Source organism: Prionailurus viverrinus, chromosome A2 (genome assembly GCF_022837055.1).
Source record: "Prionailurus viverrinus isolate Anna chromosome A2, UM_Priviv_1.0, whole genome shotgun sequence".
Lineage (NCBI taxonomy): Eukaryota > Metazoa > Chordata > Mammalia > Carnivora > Felidae > Prionailurus > Prionailurus viverrinus.
Genome location: NC_062562.1, coordinates 158037214 through 158059983, shown reverse-complemented (window position 1 = coordinate 158059983; position 22770 = coordinate 158037214). Strand labels below are relative to the sequence as shown.

Below are 22770 nucleotides of genomic sequence, written 5' to 3'. Positions count from 1 at the left end.
AGAGCCTCCAGAAAACACACCCCTGTTACACCTGGATCTTAGCCAGTGGGCTCCTGACCTACAGAAGTGTCAGATAATAAATGTACTGTTTCAAGTCCCCAGATTTGTGGCCGTTTCTTACTGAGGCCCCAGAAAGCAAATGCACTCCCCAGCTGGTAAGCTGGTAAGCGGCAGTCGATACAGAGTCTAGGTTTTTAGTAGCCACACCTTTCTTTCTCTCTCTCATGCCCAATATCTGTCACCTATTTGTTGGTTAGTAAAATTGTTGACACCTTCGTGTTTTATGTGACTTATAAAACAAAACATGGGCTACTTTAAAATAATTCAATGGTTATGAAGATATCAATTGCCAACTTCTTCACTCTTATCTCTGCCCTTCATATAAGCGATGCAAGATTTTCTTGTTATCGTATGCTCCATTCTAATGCAACTCGATGCTTTTAATTAAAAAATGTATCTAGGACCCATAGATTAAATTCGTCCTTAGAAATAAGTGTGCACTGTTTACAGAAAAATATATTATAATATGTCAACTGCTCACTTGTTCATGAATACTCTCAGATTTATTTTTCAACAAATTGCCCAGCCGCACTCTACGGGTGCTGGGGTCTCTGCCCCGGATTTGGGGCCGCATCTTCCTGCAGAAACTGATACAAAGCGAGGCCTCTGCGGTCCAGGGGCTGCGGGCCAGGCTCCGCCCCAGCGCTGCGGCCACCAATCAGCTCCCGGGACGCCCCCACTCCCCCCGCATCCCCCCTCCCACCCCGTCTGCCTGCGACTTTCCACGTCCCCAGCGTCGTCGGCCGCCCAGTCCCTTCTCACCTGAGAGGCGCCTTCCCTTAGGGAACTGACGCTGCCCCCTGCGAGCAGGTCTTCTCTGCCCCAACCCGCGCCGCAGGGAAGAGCGGGGCAAACGGTGAGTGGCCCAAAGAGGCCTGCTAGTGACACAGGCCACTGCTTGAAGTGCGGTGGCCCGGGAGGGGAGACCGGGGACAGAGGGATGCCCGGGGAGACTGTGCGTGGTGTGGGGTAGGGAAGGATGGGGACTGGTGTGGGCCTCTGCGGGGCCCCAAGGGGAGGGTGGCAGACGGGTCGAATAGAGGACTTCTTGCTGTTTACCTCTCGGATCCTTCTCTGCAGTCTCTGCAGCTCCGTCTCTCTTTTCTTCTTGCCGCATTGTTTTTCACCCTTGCTTGTCAGGAGGCGATGGATGAACTTCCCCTTCCCCATTTTCTTGCGCTTTTGTGTGTGTGCTCTGCAAGGAACTACGGAGATTTGAGCTAAAAGGGAGCCCTGGAGGTGATGTTACCTCATCTCCTGCGGCCTTGCTTTTGAATTATTTGGGCGTTGCTTGCCTTTACAGGAACACTCCCACCCCACCCCACCCCACCCCTCGAAAGGTAATGTCCTCACCTACTCCGTTGTTCCAGGCACCCAAAGGCTCTGAGCGTGTCAGCTCTGTGGGAGGGAGGTGCAGGGTGCCGGAGGGGTGGCGGTGAGAGTAGGTGTGGAGAAGCAGGCTGAACGTTTAGTCTGGAATGCCTCTGGCCTTAGCAGTAAGTGCCGGATTATAAACAGTTCCCCAGGGAAACAGCCCAAGCTGGCCAATGAATGAGTTGGGTCAACCTGCAATGGACTGTGAATGCCTTACCTATAGAAAGGAAAGATTTATGAATCGCATAATCATGAAACTTCTTGGAACACGTGCAAGTCAAATTAGACATAAAGGACCAAATGTATCTGTCTAGCAGACCATCCATCCATCCATCCATCCAACCATCCATCCATCCAACCATCCATCCATCCAACCATCCATCCATCCAACCATCCATCCATCCATCCATCCGTCCATCCATCCGTCCATCCATCCGTCCAACCATCCGTCCAACCATCCGTCCATCCATCCGTCCATCCATCCATCCGACCATCCATCCATCCGACCATCCATCCATCCGACCATCCATCCATCCTTTCATATTCCAAACTATTTATTTGTCCATTGACTTCATTTCAATGCCTTGCTTTCTTTTTTGCTTTGGTTTGATTTTTTTTAATCATTAAGAGGCATTATAAAACATCTAAGAATGGTCTAGAGAATAATGAATAAAATGCCTGACCACCACCTAGATCGAAAAAATAAGATATTGCAGTACCTTAGAAGCCCCCTTCTCCCTCCCCCGAGAGGTGACATCTCTCCTGAAGTTTGTATTATTTCTTTGCTTTTCTTTATAGCTTTGTGATTTGTGTGTGCATTCCAGAAACATATATGTACATATTTGCTTTCCCTTTTAAATTTTCATATTAATGGCAGTATACTGTACATACTCAAGTTTTTGAAATTCACCGTTGTTGATGGTTCCTTCGTTTTCACTGTTTATGGTATGAGTATACTATAGTTTATCCTTTCTCCATTTAGGCTGTTGCTAGTTTGGAAAAGGTATTAGCTATCTAGTGCTATGTAACAAATTACCTCAAGACTTGGCTTAACACAAAACAAAACAAAAACCTATTAGCTCAGTTTCTGTGGGTCAGGAATCTATCTGGGAATCTCTGACTCAGTATCTCTCATGGGCTGGGCTCTAAGCAAGGTGTCGAGACTACAATCATCTGAAGGCTGAGGGTAGAGGGGAACCCCTTTCAAACTCCCTCAGGTGACTCTTGGCAGGCCTCTTGGCCTCACTGGCTTGGGTTGGACACATCAGTTCCTTGCCAAATGGGCCTCTATTTAGGAGTTAGTCAAAACATGGAAACTTGCTCCCCCCAGGGTAAAGGCTCCCTGAGAGAAAGAGAGAGAGAAAGACGAAGGCCAGATTCTTTTTGTAACCTAATCTCAAAAGCGACATGTGATCTTCTATTAGAAGTGAGTCACTATTTGCAGCCCACACTCCAGGGAAAGGGCTTACACAAGACCATGAATATCAGGAGGCAGGAATCATTGGGGGCCATTATAAAGGCTGCCTACTACAGGGGATATTAACAAATAATGTTGTTCTCCAACACTCTTGTACATGTCTTCTGGTTCTCATGCACAGGCTCACTCTGGTTCCCTGGATTGTATACCTAGAATTACTGGGCTGTAAGATTGGTGTATGTTCAACTTCATTAGGTTATTTCCAACCATTTCCAAAGTATTGAGCCAGTTTTTACTCCCTCCAGCAATGGATGAGCGTTTCTGTTCCTCCACATACTTGTTATAACTTGGTATTATCAAATTTCATTTTTAGCCAGTCTGGTGGGCATGAAATAGTGTTCCATTGTGATTTTAATTAGCATTTCTCTTCTAACTAATGAAGTGTCCATCTTTTCATATATCTGTGAACTCTTGTGCATCCTCTCTGAAATCCTGGTTCCTGTCTTTTCCTCATTTTCTTAGTGGGTTGTTTGTCTTTTTCTTATTGACTCATTGGAATGCTTTCCTTATATAATGTGGAGGATAGTCACTCCTTTGTCAGCTGTATATGCCACAAATACTTGCTTTCAGTTTGGTGCTTAGCTTTTCTTTCTCTGTATGTCCATTTCTCTTAAAGAACTAAGTTTTGAATTTTAATTTCAAGTTACCAAGATTTTCTTTTATACTTTGTCTTGTTTGAGAAAATTGTTTTCTCAAGATAATACATTAATTTTACTACATTTACCTCTAAAAGCATTTATAGTTTTGCATTTGGCAATTAGTCTTAATCCACCTGGAAACTGATTGTTATATTGTTTATTGCACAGGGATAATCAATTGTCTCAACACTAGTGATCTGAATAAATTTGGTTTTTCATATATGCATGAATTTGTTATAAGCTCCCTAATCCTATAGTTATCTATTTTCCTCACTACTCTACTTTTAGAATAAGTCTTGAAATATGGTAATAAAGATCCTGCTATTTATTTTATTCTTCTTCAGAAGTGTTTTAACAATTCTTGGATCTTTGACCTTCCATATAAATATTTAAATAAACTTGTCAAGTTCTCCAAAACAAGAAACAAACAAGCAAACAAACATACCCACTAGAATTTTGATTGATATTGCATTAACTTTATATATCAATCTGTGGAGAAAAGGCCTCTTTAAGATTTGTACCTGGGGTGCCTGGGTGGCTCAGCTGGTTAAGCGTCTGACTCGATTTCAGCTCAGGTCATGATCTCACGGTTCGTGAGATTGAGCCCTGCGGGTGAGATCAAGGCCTGTGTGGGCTCTGTGCTGACAGCATGGAGCCTGCTTGGATTCTCTCTGTCTCTCTCTCTCTGTGTGTGTGTCTCCCAAAATAAATAAGCAGTAAAAAAAAAAAGATGTTTCACCTTTTCATCTATGAACTTGGTATATAATGCTATTTATTTAGTTCATCTTTAATGTTTTTCAATATTTTGTAATATTTTTATTGCTTTCCTTTTGCTTACTTTTATTAAATTTATTTCTAAGTACATTATATTTTTACCGCTATTGTAAATGTTTTCTTTTGTAAGTTTATATTGTGTAGCTTATTGCTGCTTCTGTATCATTCATTTGCCTTTTATATATTAACTGTATCAAGCTTGATAAACTCCATTAATAGTTCAAAAATTACCTATAGAGTCTTTCAGATTTGCTACATAGGCAATCATATCACCTGAAAATAATGACGGTTTTGTTTCTTCCTTTCCAATCCTTATACCTTTAATTTCTTTTTCCTGTCTTACTGCATTGCCAGTATAAAGAATAAAAGTAGAGAAGGGCATCTTGTTTTATCCTTAACATAATAAAGAGAAAAGATTTCATTAGGTCAACTTTAAATATTGCATTTGCAATGGTTATTTTGTAATTGCCTTGTCCCATAAGAAAGTTTGACTCTTCTTCTGGTAAGCACTTTTATTATGAGGAGATGTTTTATTGAATGCTTCTTCTGGAGCTATTGATTTTCTCATATATTTTTTCCATTTAAATATGTTAATATGATGAAGTGTAGTATTCAATCTTTAATATTAATTCAACTTTGCATTCCTGGAACAAATGGCCGATGGTAAATATGCAATAACTTTTATGTAAAGATACAGATATAAAGATAAGCATTAGATGTCTGCATTTGTATATGTGAATTGAGATTGACATGTAATTATACCGTTTGGTTCTAACTTTATCTGTTATTGATATCATCTCATAAAATAAGATGAGTAGTATTCTCACTATTTCTATTCTGTAGAAGAATTCTATGGAATTTGGAAGAATTTGGTCTAGGTTGTAATTATCTGGTTCTTGAGTATTTCCTTGAATCACCAGCAAAACCTTTAGGGAGTGAAGTTCACTTTATCAGAATGTATTAAACTTGTTGTTTCAGTTACTTTAAGGATTTTAGGATTATTTAGGTCTTCTTATGGAATCAATTTTCATTAAACTTGTTTTCTAAGATATTTTACCATTACATATGTGTATTATTCAAACAATATAATAAAATGGTTTTATAATATTCTCTCATTATCTGTTTAAACAGTTTCATCACCTATTATTCTGACCCATTTTTTCATTATTAATGTGTGTATATATTTTCTCATTTTATTTTGACTAATTTTGTCAGAATTTGGACTACTTTATTAGCTCTTTCACATACTTACACACACACACACTCACACTCACACACACACACACACACACACACACACACACACACCCCTTAGGGGTTTTTTTCATTATTTTATTAGTACTTCTTGATTCTTTGAATTTTTATTTATTTTCTAAGCTTTTAAAAAATATATTTATTTATTTACTTTTGAGAGAGAGAGAGAGAATATGCATGTGATTGGGGGAGGGGCAGAGAGAGAATCCCAAGCAGGCTCCATGCTGTCAGCACAGAGCCCTACACAGGGCGTGATCCCACGAAAAGTGAGATCATGACCAGAGCCAAAATCAAAAGTTGGTCACTTAACCAACTGAGTCATCCAGGCGCCCCTTATTTTCTAAGCTTTTAAGGTATATGCTTAGCTTGTTAAGCTCTTAAAACTATAAAATTTTGTCACTGCTTAGCTGTCTCTCACAAGTTTTGATATGAATATTTTGCTATCATGTAGCTTTAAGTATCTGTAATTTTGATTATGGTTTCTTATTTAAGCCATGCAGTTTTTTGGACAGTGTACTTTAATTTTCAGTTATTCACATGAAGATTCTTTATTTTGCAGTAAATGTTGCCTAATTCATAATGTAGTCAGAGAATGTACAATATCAAGTGCTTTTGATTTCTTGAAGCTAGTTTCATAACCTACCACACAGTGAGTTTCATCTGTGTGCTTGAAAATAATGTGTAGTTTCTAATTATATAATGTCCTACATATACCTTTAAAACAAGTGCATTAATTATGCAATCCAGATCTTCCATGCCGTTACCAATTTTTATCTGTTTGAATTATCAATTACAAAAATATGTATGTTAAAATCTCTCACTCCGATGGTAGATTTTGAAATTTATCATTATAGATCTGTATATTTTTACTTTATATATTTTGAGGCTATGTTACTAGTGAATTGGAGTAAATTGAAAATTTTATCATAATGTAGGGATTCAATATTGTGGCTACCTATTAATGCTTTTTGTTTTAAATTCTTAATTTGCTCAGGTATCAAATCAAGGTTTCTCTGGGGCACCTGGGTGGCTCAGTTGGTTGAGTGTCCGACTTCGGCTCAGGTCACGATCTCACAGTTCGTGAGTTCGAGCCCCACATCGGACTCTGTGCTGACAGCTCAGAGCCTGGAGCCTGCTTCAGATTCTGTGTCTCCCTCTCTCTCTCTGCTCCTCCCCTGCTCACACGCTGTCTTTGTCTCAAAAATAAATAAAGATTTAAATCAATCAATCAAGGTTTCTCTGATTAGTGTTTACCCTGATTGGTGTTTACTTCCAAGGAAGATTTATCTTTCTTTCATCCTGTGGCTTTAAATATTTCTGAATCTATGTTTCAAGGATATATATCATGAACTTATTTGTATTTTTTAAATGCGGGGTTTTAAAATTATTGTTTGACAGGGCATTTGGGTGGCTCAGTTGGTTGAGCTTCCAGCTTCAACTCAGGTCATGATTTCATGGTTCATGAGTTCAAGCCCTGCATCAGGCCCACTGCTGTCAGCACAGAGCCCGCTTCAGATCCTCTGCCCCCATCTCCCTCTGCTCCTCCCCTGCTCACGTTCTCGCTCTCAAAAATGAATAAACATTTAAAAAAATAAGTAAAATAAAATTATTGTTTGACAATTTATAACTTACCACTGAATAATTTATTCCAGTTATATTTATTGTGATTAGTAGTGCAAATAGATTTATTTCTGTAATTTTATTTGCTTATTATTTTTTATGCTTTGCCTGTCTCTTTTATGCCTCTCCCCTCTTTTACTCCTTTGTGTCCCCATTTTACTGCTCCTCTTATTTGGAAATTACATGTTGTAACATTTTAGTTTGAATGTTTTAGGAATACTCCAAAATTCCTAAATTTTATAACTTAGTTGTATGATACATTTAATTCATAACATTTATTGAGGTAGAACTGAGAGATAAAATTTGCATGTATAAAAGATATACAATGTGATATGTATAATTATTAAATGATTACCACACATGCTAATTAATTCACTGATCACCACACATAGTTTACCGTTTTTGTGTGTATGAGAACAACTGAGATCTATTTTTTTTAGCAAATTTCAAGTATATATACAATATTATTAACTATAGACACTGTACTATACATTAGATCTCCAGAACTTATTTATCTTACATATCTGAAACTTTGCAACCTTTGACCTATATATCTCCCCATTTCCCCCACCTCCCACATTCTAGTAACCACTATGCTACTTTCTGCTTCTGAGTTCGACTATTTTAGATTCCACATACGAGATCATACAGTATTTGCCTTGAATTATTTCAAAACTTAACATAATGCATTCAAGTTTCATCCGTGTTGCCACAAATGGCCAGATTTTCTTCTTTTTTATAGCTAAATAAATTCCACTGTATATTCATACAACAATGTATTTATCCATTCATTCATTTGCTAGACACTTAAGTTTTTTCCATACCTCAGTTACTGCGAATAATGCTGCAGTGAACATGGACGTGCAAATATCACTTCTAGATATTGATTTCATTTCCTTTGAATATATACCTAAAAGCTGGATTCCTGGATAATATGGTAGTTCTATTTTTTTTCATTTTTTTTTTATTTCAGAGAGAGAGAGAGAGAGAGAGAGAGAGAGAGAGAGAGAGAGAGACAGAGAGGGCAGGGAAGCGGGACAAAGGGAGAGGGAGAGAGAAATAATTTTAAGCAGGCTCTATGCCCAGCTGAGAGCCTGATTGATGCAGGGCTCAATCTCACAACCATGAGATCATGGCCTGTGCCAAAATCAAGAGCTGGACGCTTAACTGACTGAGCCATCCAAGCACACAGGTAGTTCTGCTTTTAATTTCAGAAGGAACATCCATGCTATTTCCCATAATGGCTATACCAATATGCATTCACACCAATGGCGCACAAGTCTTTCCTTTTCTCCATGTCCTCACCAACACTTTTTATCTTTTTGGTAGTAGCTCTTCTAACAGGTTATGAGGTGATATGTCATGGTTTAGATTTGTATTTCCCTGATGATTAGTGGACTTGTGTGCCTTTTCATATACCTATTGGCCATTTGTATGTCTTCCTTTGAGAAATGTCCGCTTACGTCCTGTGCTCATTTTTTAATTGGACCATTTACTATTTAGTTGCTTGAATTCCTTACGTATTTTGGATATTAACCCCTTGTTGGGGATGTATGGTTTACAAATATTTTCTCCGATTCCATAAGTTGTCCCTTCACTCTGCTGATTGTTTCCTTTGCTGTGGAGATGCTTTTCAGTTTGAAGTAGTCCCACTTGTTTATTTTTGCTCTTGTTGCCTGTTGCTCTGGATCCCTTTTGGGGTCATATAAACATTTATTGCCCAGATCAATGTCAAGAACCTTCTTCCCTATGTTTACTTCTAGTAGCTTTACAATTTTAAGTCTTTAATGCATTTTGAGTTGATTTTCGTATATAGTATGAGATAATAGCCTAATTTCATTTTTTTGCATGTGGGTATACAGTTATTTCAATACCATTTATTGAAGAGTCTATTGTTTCCCCATTGTGTGTTCTTTGTACTTTTGTTGACAATGAGTTGGATACAAATGTATGGGCCTATTTCTGGGCTCTCTACTTTTTTCCATTGGCCTATATGTTTTTATGCAAGTACCACAGTATTTTGATTACTGTAGCTTTGTAGTATAGTTTGAAATCGGGCATTTTATGCCTCAAATTTTATTCTCCTTGCTGAAGATGGCTTTAGAAACTTGAGTTCTTTTTTTTTTTTTTTAATTTTTTTTATTTATTTTTGGGATAGAGAGAGACAGAGCATGAACGGGGGAGGGGCAGAGAGAGAGGGAGACACAGAATCGGAAACAGGCTCCAGGCTCTGAGCCATCAGCCCAGAGCCCGACGCGGGGCTCGAACTCACAGACTGCGAGATCGTGACCTGGCTGAAGTCGGACACTTAACCGACTGCGCCACCCAGGCGCCCCAAGTTCTTTTATGGTTCATACGAATTTTGGAATTTTTTTCTATTTTTGTGAAAAAATGCCATTGGAATTTTGATAGGGATTATATTAAATTAATAGATAATTTTGGTTGGTATGGACATTTTAACCTTAATTCTTCCAATCTATGAACATGGAATATCGTTTCATTTATTTGTGTCTTCAACTTTTTTCTTCAACGTTTTATAGTTATCAGTGTACAGATCTTTTTCCTCCTTGGTTAAATTGGTTAAGTATCTTATTGTTTTTAATGCTATTGTAAATGGGGTTGTTTTCTTACTTTCCTTTACAGATACTTCACTGTTAGTATAGAAAAACATAACTAATTTTTATATGTTGATTATGTTTCCTGAAACCATACTGAATATGCTGAATTCATTTATTAGTTCTAACAGTTTTTTGATGGAGCTTTTAGAGTTTTCTATATATGAGTTTTAATTCTATACTGAAATCCTCCAACCTGGCTTCTGTAATTTTTTAACATACTGATCACAGTTATTTTATTTATTTATTTTTTAATATATGAAATTTATTGTCAAATTGGTTTCCATACAACATCCAGTGCTCATCCCAAAATATGCCCTCTTCAATGCCCAATCACCTACCCTCCCCTCCCTCCAACCCCCCATCAACCCTCAGTTTGTTCTCAGTTTTTAAGAGTCTCTTATGCTTTGGCTCTCTCCCACTCTAACCTCTTTTTTTTTTTCCTTCCCCTCCCTCATGGGTTTCTGTTAAGTTTCTCAGGATCCACATAAAGGTAAAAACATATGGTATCTGTCTTTCTCTGTATGGCTTATTTCACTTAGCATCACACTCTCCAGTTCCATCCACGTTGCTACAAAAGGCCATATTTCATTCTTTCTCATTGCCACGTAGTACTCCATTGGATCACAGTTATTTTAAAGTAAGTCCCTAAGAATGCAAATGTCCAAGCCACCTGTGAGTCTGTTTCTATTATTTGTTGTTTCTTTTGAGTTCTTGGCCATGTCTTCTGATTTTTAGCCTCCCTCTAAATTTTTGATGGGGCGCAGGACATCATGAATGAAAAATTATAAAGTTATGGTTGATGTTATTGTTTGTCAAAGAGGACTTTTGGGGGGACGGGGAACAAATAAAGTACCAGAAGATTACTTTCATACTATCAAAGTTGAGTTTTAAGCTTTCTTAAAACTGCTACATTTGAAGTTTTTCCTTTACCCACCCTTAATGCTTACTCCTAACGTGTCATTCTTATTGATACGCCATGGATTTTCTCAACTGAAAGCAGAGTGTTGATAAGAATCACTTACTTTTGTGGGACTTGTCCTCTACTGCTTTGTTCCCAGAGCAGTACAATTACTGAATTGATAGCTCAACTATTTAGCATGTTAGCGTCTATTTTCAACAAGTTTTTTGGGGGGGGGAAGGTGGGGGGGTCTATCCCTGTGTGTGCAGAGCTTGAAAGTCAGTCAGCCAGGGACAAATTAAGGGGAACTTGTACATAGATTTTTACATTCACTTCTTAGGGACATCTTCTTGTCTGAAATGTTGCCCTTTGGGTTCAGTTGGTTTGAGAATCCTGAACCAGTAAGATTGACACTTTCAGCTCATGAAATGCATTGTGAACTGGAAACTGTCCTAAACCAAAAAGCCACAGCAGATGTGGAACTCATGTCCTGTGTTTTTCTTCCCTTGGGACTGTAGCTTCTCAAGTTCTCCCTGTGTTGTTTGCTCTTCAAAGTCTTCCATTGTTTCCTATATTTTGTCCAACATCTATTGCTGTGAATTTTCAGTGGAAGTATTATTCCAAATAAGGTATCCTCTCAACACCAGATTTAGAAGTCTCTTAGCATTTTGTCTTACATTTTAGATAATTTACTTAATATTATTTTATTTCTTCTTGAGATACATCCTTTAGAATTTCCTTTAAAGAGCTTTTGAAAATAAATTCTCAGTATTTGCTGGTCATTTTTAAGACACTTATAATAGAAGATAATGCCAGGACAGCACTAGGGGTCAGAAAGCAGGGAGGGTAGCATTTGACTAGGCGCCAGTTTTAGATTATTATGGATGGTGCTGCTTTGAATATTCTAGTGCATGTCTTTTGGTGACGTATATATACATCTTGGGTATATGTATATACCTAAGAGTGGTATTACTGAGTAGTCCTATTTTTTTTCAAAATTATTTTTGTAACATTTAAAAAATACAAAATATCTAAAGAAAAAAATTACTGGCCAACCCGCCCCACTTCTTGAGGTATCCAAATATGTCCTTATTTTTCCTGCTAGATAAACATAAATACACAAAAGGAGCATTACAAGATTTTCACTGAAAGTATATATTGGGAGCATTCAAGGTATAACTTGAGCTCATCCTTTTTAGAACTCCATAATATTTTACAGTATGGATTTTTAACAAGTTGTTTATTCATCCCAATGTAGCCGAGTATTTACAGAACGTAACATCTCCAAATTTATTTCAGTACTTTCAGGATTTCCTGGAAATTTCTGTTACTCGAGGTAGAAACTGGAAAGAAAAACAGAAACGCTAGAGAAAGTATAAATAAGGAAGGATATAGGATTTAAAACCGAGCTAGTAATGTGCAGTCTGAAAGAGAGAGAGGCTAGAACTAGCTGAAGCTTTAGCAGATATAGAAAGAAAATGATAGGCTGACCTCACGTTCATGTATCTTGTCCATCCATCCGTCAAGTGGACATTACGAAGTACTGGTTTATGGCCACATGAAGTGGAGAATCTGAAGAAGAAGAAGAAGAAAACATAGGTCTAGACTTATGTTTCCTCTAGTGTGGTGAGTGGTAATGAAACGGTGAAGTAATACAGGATGTAGTAATCTATCCCCTTTACCACCGAGTCCGCATTCCTGTGGAAGGTCCAGCCTGGACACTGCTTTGCAGGAGGGGAGAAAGCTGTTTCATGGTCGCTTCCTGAGAAGTTTGGCCAGGGACACCTTCTCCTTAGGCACGCAGAGAACAGGGGCCAGTGCAGTGAGGGGTGAAGGCTGAGGAAACAGGCGAATGTGCAGAGGCCACACGAATCTTTCAGGTCTTTGGGACCGGCAGCCATAAAAGGGACAGGTGGTTTTCCCCCAGCTTCTCATGTTGAGCTCACCAAGCTAGATGAGCAGACATGGACTCAAGACAGGGCCATATAGTCCAGTCCCCGCTCAAAAGTCACCTGTTATATCCCACTCTTTCTTGACTGAAATGAGACAGGACGAAGAACAAAGTTCAAGAATCCCCCACACAGGGAGAAATCATATTTATAGAGGCGTCGCTACCAGCTACTTGAGCAAGGATCTTTTTATCTATTTTAGTTGATTAAATGTACTGTTTTTTTTTTTATCACAAAATGACACATATCACTATTGAAATGTTAAAGAGGGGTGTGAAGTAAAGATACTTAAAAGTAATCCACTCTTAACTGTCTGAACTGATTCTAATATTTTCATGTGTGTTTTCCATATAATTCCTGTGTTTATATAAGCATATATATTTTAAAAGTTTTTCGTACAAAAATGCAAGCTCTCCATTCTTACTACCATGGTTAAATGTTCATTAAAAATATGAATATAGCTACAGCCCAACTCCTGGCACATACATGTAGATTTAACTCATCCTTGTCTTACATACAAATCTATATTTACCAACCCCTCCCTTGTTGGTAAGTAGTCTCACGGATTTATTATTATTATTTTTTTAATCGCCCTGCCGCACTCCCGGAGCCCTGCCGGGACACCGTCCAGCATTCGTGCCTGCATCCTCTCCCAGAACCCGACACAAAGCAGGGCCTCTGAGGTCTGGGGGCGGCCGGCCAGGCTCCGCCCCACCCCCCCACCGCCGCAGCCGCCAATCAGCTCCCGGGATGCACGCCCCCCCCCCCCCCAGCCCCTCTCCGCACTGCAGCCAGTCTACCCCCACACGCCTCCCGCCCCCACCTCCACCAGTTACCAAATCCGCAGGCTGATTGCCCTGTCTCCTTGTCACGTCTCTGCAGAGGAGTCCCTTCCCCCTCCGAAGTAGCCCGGTGTGCAAACTGCTGGATAACGGGTGAGTCTCGTCCAAAGACGTTTCTAGAACCGGGGCAGCCCCCCCCCCCCCCCCCCCGCGCACCGATCAGGCCCACCGATCAAGCCCGCAAGGCCTGGGGGGCGGGGGAGGGGGGAGAAGGACGGACCCGCCCGGGGTCCGGGGGAGCGCGGGGAAGGGGGCGCCTGCCGGGCTGCGAAGGTAGTCGGGCTTTGGGCCTGAGACCGCTTGGGCCTAAGGAGGCGGATGGCTTCCAAAGAGGATTCCCTGCGGTCTCTCCATCCCTGTGTCTGGTTCTGCTCCTTTTCTGCCACTCTGGCTCTTATTTCTTTCGTGCTTCATTCTTGTTCTCCAGGAATTTATGCCTTTTAAAAACACTTCTCATAATGAAATGTTCCAAAACTGCAGATAGGTACAGACAATAAGGTAACAGAATTATCAGATGCGAACATTTTTTTATTACCTTCGCTTCAGCGCACTTGGTCTCCCCCACTCCGCCGTGTGTGTGTGTGTGTGTGTGTGTGTGTCCCCTCCTTCTAAGAAACAAAACCTGACAGTGAAAATCCTTACCCCACCAAATCTCGTGTCCATCCTCAGATGTTGTTATATTCTGTCCTTCTCATGTATGTTTTTGTACTTTTATTGTATTTATCTTTATGTAAGCAATATGTGCGTTTTTGTTTTGCCCCTTAACATTTTTCGTGAAACTCAGTATTTGGGGGTTGTGCCTTGCCGTGCTTCTAGTCGTGGCATTTCAGACTGGAAAGGGACTTAGCAAGTTTCCAGCCCTCCTCCTTCATCATCTGGGAGCCCTGAGCCCTGTGGGAGGTAAAGGATCTGCCTGCTCACTTTCACACAGGTGGTCCTTCACTGGGCAGGAGCCTGAATTGAGGTTCTCTTGGTTTCTGTTCCCTGCGTTCCATGTTTTATGCCACTGAGCTCACCTACCCACATCCCCCTGTTGGCTCTTGCTGATATGATTCGGTTTGGGGAAGGATTTAAAGAAGAAAGGAAATTGGAAAGGGGGTTGAAGGGAGGTGCCGAAAGGAAATATGACTTGGATGCATTTTCCTGAAACACGAAGAATTGAATCTTAGCACAACTTGAATATTTATTTTACTTAAGAAGCACTGGTACAGTCTTACTGATCTAAGAACGTTGTAAGTATTCACTCACCTAATTTAAGCCTTGTAAGAGATCTGTAATATAGGTACTAATTTCAGCATCCCCGGTGTACAGGTAAAACTGAAGTGCAGAGTAACTCTGGGGAAGCCACTCAGCCTGTGAAGTGTAGCACCTCGATCTGAATCCAGGGCATCTGGTGACAGCCTTGAGTTTCTAACCGCTGCGCCACCCAGCACTTCACATGCTGGAACTAGCTAGCACCTGAGGGAGGTGAAGGCTCCAGACGCAGTGAGGAGCAACAGTCAGCTGGTTACTGGAATCGAGTTCGAGGTAGAAATAGGCACGGAAATGGACCCAGATGCATAAACTCTGGCTGCCTATTGTCTGTCTGCAATATCCTCTCATTTTTCACTTACAGAAGTAACGTATGTAACAATGCAGAGCTCTAGGAAAGTTGTCCTCTGCTGTTCCTCAGGGCAGACGGTATTAACAGGTAGAGACGCAGCGGGCCTTCTCCCACCGCAATACGAATACGTAAAGGGCTAGTTTTTACTATAAAAACGAAAGCATTGTCAACAGCTTCCTACAGTTTTTATTTTCCCCTTGGCAGTGCGTCAAGTACATTCCCCCCAACCAAATGGAGATCTAAGCTCCTCCTAAGAACTGATACCCTATCATTTATTCAGCCTTGCCCTGGGTAAACGAGTAGAGTTTATGTCCCTAATCCCGTCCACTCTGCCAGGGTGGGGGCCGTCGCAGCGCCGAGCCCACTGGGCCGGCGACACAAAGAAGCGCTGTCCCCTGCCAAGCGCCGCCCCTCGGGCTGGCGGTCGCGCCCGGGAGGAAGTGGGGAGGAGGAGACTCCTCGGGAACCCCTCCTCCCGGTGCCCGCTCGCCAGCCTGCCCGGCGCCGCCCGCAGGGAAGCCCCTTCCCCGCAGCACCGCGCGTCCCCTCTGTGCCCAGCCCTGCCCCCTCCGGCTGTCCCCGTGGAAGTCGCAGGGCGACCTGGTGAGTGGCCCTCTGCGAAAGCGCAGGGGGGGCGGCCGGCGGTGGCCTCGGCCCGGCTCCGGGGAGGGCGGTGCCGGAGGCCGAGGGGGCGCGATGGGGGCGCGGGCAGACCTGCGGCAGCAGCGCGCCGCGGGGCCGGGGGGCTCCCAGGCCGGGGACGGGCCTCTCGCTGACCGTGTCCGCGCCCCTGCTGGTGATGTTCTCTGGCCTGGGCGCCGCGTCGCCGCTGCCGCAGTGCTGCCTCTCTCCGGGCTCTGACATCTGATGTTTGTGTTTGCGTGCTTTGTGTCGTCGAGACGCGCAGGCCCGAGCGGGAGCACAGCATCTCGTCCGCAGCTGCGTCGGAGGAGAATGCCGCAGCCCAGGGAGGAGGCAGGGCTCGCGCGGGGTCACACAGGTGGCTGGTGACAGAGCATCACTTCTGTCTTACTGCCCTTTGATCTTTGCAAACACCGGCGCGGGGACTGAGCTCCCTTGCCCACTCTCACCGGCCCGCTGGAGGCTGGGGTGTGTGTGTGTGTGTGTGTGTGTGTGTGTGTGTACACGCGCGCGCGGGCGCGTGTAAGTGCAGGAAGGGCCAGTGGTCTGTCTGTGTACCCCTACCTCACCCCAACCGTGCCAGCGGGTCTGGAGCCATTCCCTGCCAGGCAGAGCTTTTCCGCTTCGCTCCCCTCCTCCCCATGCTGTCCTCCCCCGCCCCCCACCCGTGTACCTCCCCCGATCCCAGCCCCTCTCCCTTCCTCCCTTGACGTCACCGCCAAGCTCTTTGCCTACTGGTTCTGAGCCTGCGTAGGATAGTCTGGCTGGGGTGGGAGCCTGGAGGTTAACGGAGAGGATCCCACACCAGAAGAAGGTATCAACAACCCCTCGAGGTTGAGAATGACCTGTCTTGCACGTTGTCCCTTTGATAGAACGCTCTGCTCTCGGAGGCAGGCCGGTCACCACTCCGGGGCTCCTCCGTGATGCCTTCTCCTGGGAGTTTCCTGGTGAGAGAACTGAGCAAATATGAGTGAGGGAAAGAGAGCCCCAGGGGAACTCAGGAATTAAGGGAATGTAGTGAGATAGGAACAGGAGAACAGAAAACAGCATTTTGAATCGCGCTTTTTAGGGAATGGGGGAGGGATGGGACAGGGCCACCAGGAGGCCTTCAAAAACATTGGTAATGGTCTGTTTTTTAAGTTGGGTAGTAGCTACATAGGAATGTTTAATTTTTTAACTTGTTTTACCATCTGTGTCCTTCCACACACATTACATATTCCTTACCATTAAAAAAAATTTTAATGTTTTTTTTTTGAGAGAGAGAGTGTGTGGGGGAGGGGCAGCGAGAGAGGGAGACACAATCTGAAGCAGGCTCCAGGTGTGAGGCTTGAACTCATGAATCATGAGATCATGACCTGAGCCGAAGTCAAATGCTCAGCCTACTGAGCCACTCAGGTGCCCCAATGAAACCATTTTAAGTGAAAAACAAGTAAGATTGATCTGTAAGTATGTAGGACAGAATGCAAAAGAAGGGGGAACCCACCCCAACTCTAGTTTAGTTGATGGACACTGGAAAGGATATTGGATGTATGCAGGGAAAAAGAAACAGGGGCTCGTGGAAGAAAATGGCATGGAGAAGGGAGGACCTATAGGACTGGATGTCTGTGGTATTACTCATTCATCAAAGCCAAGGTAGCTATTTGCTGGAGAAGTGATCCTAGGCCTGCCCTTGATACCCACATCCATCTCCCAGTCACCCATCCATGGAGTACGTCTTCATTCTCCTAGGGAATCCAAAGAATCAAACATATCCACTGATTTCAGACACGTATCCTGCTTTGGGGATTTGAAATCAAACCATAATGCAGGATGTGGCACATTATCCAAGACCAGCCCACTACCCTCCTTCCCTTCCAAATACAGCTCTTACAGGAAAACACCATTTAGGTAGCATGAGGCCTCTTTGTGGTAGGGGGAGGGATTTGTAGAGTTACAAGTTGTGCTTGAGGTACTTTCTGCTTTATGGGTGCCTTGGGTTCCAGCAAGCTCAGAGGCCAGAGTTGGCCCAAAGGAGAGAAAGCAGGAGCCATGGAAGGAGAATGGAGGATGAAGAACTTAGAGAAATAAAAGGGATTCCCCCAGGCCGTGTCCATCTGCGTTCCCCAAGCTAGGAGAGCAAACAGGGATTTGGGCATAAACAGGAAGCATTTCGTTTAACAGTCAAGTGCTGCAGTCCTGGATATAACTGGTTAAAGTGGGAACAGAACCAGCTGCAAAGTTCAAGGAACCCCACAGAGGAGGAAACCAGATTTCTTGGTGGGTAAATGCTCAACCGATTGGGAGATGAACAAAGACATTTTAGAATGAGTGAGAGATGATCGGTTGAGGCCAATGATGTGTATACTCATTCATTTAATGTTTGCTTGAAGTTCTATTATCTGTGTTATTTTTCACTGTGATACACACAGCAGTTCAAAGGATGCAGACTTGTGCGCCTCGTCCCTTCCTGATGCAGTGAATGTTCGCATGCTGAAATGTGGCCTCCGTAGATTTTTTTTTTTATCGTATATAAAATCCTGGTACTTAAGAGGCTTATCTATTTCCGGTATTTACAAGTGTGGACTTCAGTATAAGATTCCCCAGGTTTGGGGCGCCTGGGTGGCGCAGTCGGTTAAGCGTCCGACTTCAGCCAGGTCACGATCTCGCGGTCCGTGAGTTCGAGCCCCGCGTCGGGCTCTGGGTTGATGGCTCAGAGCCTGGAGCCTGTTTCCGATTCTGTGACTCCCTCTCTCTCTGCCCCTCCCCCGTTCATGCTCTGTCTCTCTCTGTCCCAAAAATAAATAAACGTTGAAAAAAAAAAATTTAAAAAAAAAGATTCCCCAGGTTTGAATCCTGGGTCCCACCGCTCACACCTGTGTGACTTGAGCAAGTAACACATTCTCTGACCATCACATTTTTTGTTTTTGCCCACCTATAAAATGGAGATAGTGATAATACATACCTTACAGGTGTATTGTTAGGATCAAGGAACTGATGTAAAGCGCTTCCAGTAACGTCTGGAGCCTGGGAAGCACTTACTACTACTAAAACGATTACTATTTTCATTCATACAAAAATGGGTGTGTGTCCTGTGTACAGTGATTTGAAAGTTTCATTTAAAACACACCTAGGGTGTTCTACGTACATGCAAAATTTAACACATTCTTTGTAACAGTGATGGGATATTCTACAATATAGATGATCATACTTTATTCAGACATTCTCCCTCTCAAAAGCTGGCTTGCCACACACACAGTGTTGGTATAAAGCTGAGGCTGCACTCAAGTCCCCACTCGTGATGCAGGACGGAGAGGAGGTGAGCTTGAGTGTCCCCACCAAACCCCACTCACCTCGGGCCACTCACTAGTCCAGCCCAGGAGACAGGTAGAAGGAGGCAACTCCACAGGAAGAGCCCTCTTCATTCTGGTCACCTCCTTTTCAGGTGTCGAGGCCATCTGCCTGTGTCTTTGTCACTTTTCCACAGATAGTTCTTCTCCCATGAACTAGCTGGAAAGACAGCTAGTGAGAGAAAAATGTGAGCTCCCTGCCCTGAGCATTTTTGGAGGATCCGCACTGGCAGCGACAAGGGCCCCCAGAGGAGGGATCTGACGGGAGGCTCTTTCCAGGTGGGGCGTGTATGGGTGGCTGCCTGGGGGCTGCGCCCTGGGGTCTTATGTTGCCATAATGGGCTGTGGGGTGCCACAGTTTGTGGAAGTGGGGTAGGTGTGCTTTAGGGTAGAGAGCTGCACCCACAGGAGTCACAGATGGTTCCAGAAAACATTCTTCGTCATTTATCTCCTAGGTTTGCATTTATCCGTCTCCATTCATAGTTTCGTATGGCAGCGAGCATCCTTGTACATATATCTGTAATGCTGCTCTTATTTCTGTAAGCAGGGTAATCAGAAGAGGGATTGCTGGTCTGGGGACAGGCTCGGCCCTGAAACGGAGCTGCCACTCTGTTGACAAAGCAATCTGTCAGATCGCTCTCAGCTTCTCGGCCCGTCCGGCAAATTGCAGTGGTGTCCGCTTAGCCTTTTGGACATTGGGCATTATTGTCTGCCTTCACCTTCTCCGCCTTCTCCTCCTCCTCCCTCCCTCTCTCCCTCACCATCTCCCTTTTTTGACAATCTTGTGGGCAGCATCATGCATCCTATCGTGAGTTGCCTGAAAGTGAGATTGAGCATATTTTCATAGACTAATTGGCCATTTAAATGTCCTCTTCTGTGAATATCTTCTCTTAAAAGGATAGGATTTCAGCAGATAGAAAGATGTGGGAGAGGGAACAGGAAGGAAAGAGAATCTAAAATGACAGCAGGGTATGTCCAGGGATGCCAAGTGTTCTGGAAACTGCAGAGTGGCCGGAGACATGGCTGGAAAATGGAAGGAGCAGCCCACCCCGGAGACCTTAAACCCCAGGATAAAGGTGTCCGATTTAACCCCATAGGAAAAGGCGAAGCTCCAGGCGGGGGTTCTCTTCTGGGAACTAATGTGATCTGTGGCTTTAGGAGAACAGAGGCCAGATCATCAAGACCCTGGTGACTTAGAAACTGGATCACTTCAGTCGAGGAATGAATTACCGAGCACCCGAACTAGGTTACTGGCAGTGTGGTTGGAAACCATGAACGATGACCTTGACAGGCCTGTGACCAGCTGGATACGGGACAGGAGAGAGAAGGGACACAACCGTGCCTGTGTGGTTTGCCGTCCTGGCTATTTGTGGACACCAGGAAGAACGGAGAAGGCACAAGCCCTTGGCAACCAATCACTTGCTGATTCTGTGGTCTCAAAGCTTCTCTGAGGTAGATGTCTCCTTAACAACTAGGGCCACTAAGCTCACATAGTTTGCCTAAGAGGAGCTAGTTTAAAGGGAAAAGAATAAATTTAGTACTTCTTTAGTTTTAGAGGCCTCTGCAAATGGTAGAACGTGCTCCTTCAGGAGGGATCTTGGGTTTATTCATTACCTCAGAACCAGGGCCTTTTTGACTGTGCCTTGGACCTTTACAAAGGCCCGTGGAAATATTTGAGAACTAAATGTAGTCATCGTTAGTTTTAGTGTCAGCATTGGCTCCAAAATGTGAAAACTATAAAATCAGAATCATTAGGGGCACCTGGGTGTCCCAGTTGGTTACGCATCCGACCCTTGGCATCGGCGCACGTCACAATCTCATGGTTCGTGAGACCCAGCCCCGCGTCGGACTCTGTGCTCTGGCAGCATGGAGCCTGCTTGGAATTGTCTCTCTCTCCCTCTGTCTCTGCTCCTCCCCCCATCATCTCTCTCTCAAAATAAATAAACTTAAAAAAAATCATTAAATGCTTAGTCCAGTATTTGTAAATTCTAACATTAGGTTTGCTTGTTGTTCACTTTGTAAGAATTCTCTATTATGCACGTTGGCAAGTTAAATAGCTTACCCTTAACTAAATAATTATAGGCAAACATACATGTGTATGTGTGTATATACACATATAAGTGTATATATGTATATATATATAGGTATATATGTATATATATAGGTATATATATATGAGTGTGTATATATACAGGTATTTCATATATATACAGATGAATATATGTATGAAATAAGTAATTGAAAGGCACTTAACCTGTTACTTCCTTTAATCCTTGGGACAACCTGATGTGGTAGATACTCTTATCCCTTCTTAATGAATGAGGAAATGAGGACGGAAATGTGCTGCCCATCTCACAGTCAGTAAGCGAACAGCTGAGATTCAAGCCCTGGTAGCCTACCTCCAGAGTCCGGGCTTGGAGCCGCTTTGCCATATTGCCTTCAGAGAGAATATTCTCTGACAAGGGAAACAGAAAGTAAAGAGGTTACGGGCCCAAGACTAAAAACCTGGGACTTTTCAGAAGGGGTAAGAGAAGGCTGGAAAGTAAATGGGTCAGCAGGTTGAAGATGTTGCGCTTGGCCCAGGCAGTAACGTTACTGGTGGTGACAGCCTCGGGGACCGGCCCTGTCCGGTGCCACCGGGTGGGCAGTGAGAACAGCAAGCCCTCGGTGTCCTGATGATGAAAACACATCTGCTCTTGAGGGGATCGCTCCAGTGCCGTGCCCACAGTGGAGGTCAGACTGTAGCGCATCCCGAGCAGGGAGCTCACGGGGAAGCAGCAGAGGATTTATGCGAGGCCACAGCCACAGACATACACACCCGTCTCCACGGTGTCTGGGCACAAGTGAGAATCAGCCATCGTTTCATAATGTGTTGCATACATTCCGCTTCTGGATTCAAGCCACAGAGGACTTCCGCTTTCCTCTTCTCCAGCTGTGACTGTGACCAAGGACACTTCTCAGAGGACGCAGGCTTTCCAGACTGAAACTCTGGGGTCCCCGAGCTGCACTTAGTGAGATCGGTGTGGGAGCTGAGTGGGGTGGGGACAGCATGCTGCACCAGTGTGTGTGTTTCCGGTGGCTGCTGTAAGACATTCCCACGAACTGGGGGACTTCAAACGGCAGAAATCTATTCTCTCCCGGTCCTGGGGGCACAGAAGTTTGAAGTCAAGGTACTGGCACAGTGGTTCGGTCTGCAGGTTCTGAAGGAAAATCTGCTCCTCGCCTCCCTCTCTTGGCTTCTAGTGCTCACCAGCAACCTTTGGCCGCCCTTGGTGTAGATATATCACTCCCATCTCTTAGCATTCTCCCCTGTGTGTCTTGTCTGCATCCAGATTTCTTCTTAAAGGACGTGACTCATTGAATTAGGGCCCACTCAAATCCAGTATGGCCTCATCTTAACTGGATTGTACCTGCTTCCAAAGAAGGTCACATTCACAGGTACCGGGAGTTAGGACTTGAACGTATCTCTTTGGGGACACAATTCTGCCTTCATTTCTGTTTGTTTCCTTCTGCGGTAGAAAAGTGCCGGGCTCTTTTAGTTTAACCACAGGAGTTTAGGAGGACTGGTCAGGGTGCGATGCATTCTCCTGGATTGGATACCTTGACCCCCCTTGGTGAGTCCCTGAGTCATTTCATAGAGTCAGTCTCGTCTGCATAGACAGAAGAATTGCCCCAGCTGGGGGAGCAGTGAACTG

At 43.6% G+C, this 22770-nt stretch overlaps 1 protein-coding gene across 4 annotated transcripts in view; it reads left to right on the top strand.

The window, feature by feature from the left end:
- Positions 1 to 801: 801 nt before the first annotated feature.
- TCAF1 (TRPM8 channel associated factor 1) overlaps positions 802 to 22770 on the top strand; it is a 54245-nt gene continuing 32276 nt past the window's right edge. For 2 of the 4 annotated variants that reach the window (XM_047838877.1, XM_047838901.1), the window contains exon 1: positions 13453 to 13597. The gene's annotated coding sequence lies outside the window, so the exon portion shown is untranslated. Of the gene's footprint in view, positions 917 to 13452; positions 13598 to 15556; positions 15711 to 22770 lie in introns of those variants that run through there. The other 2 variants (XM_047838893.1, XM_047838885.1) reach the window with 2 other exon arrangements.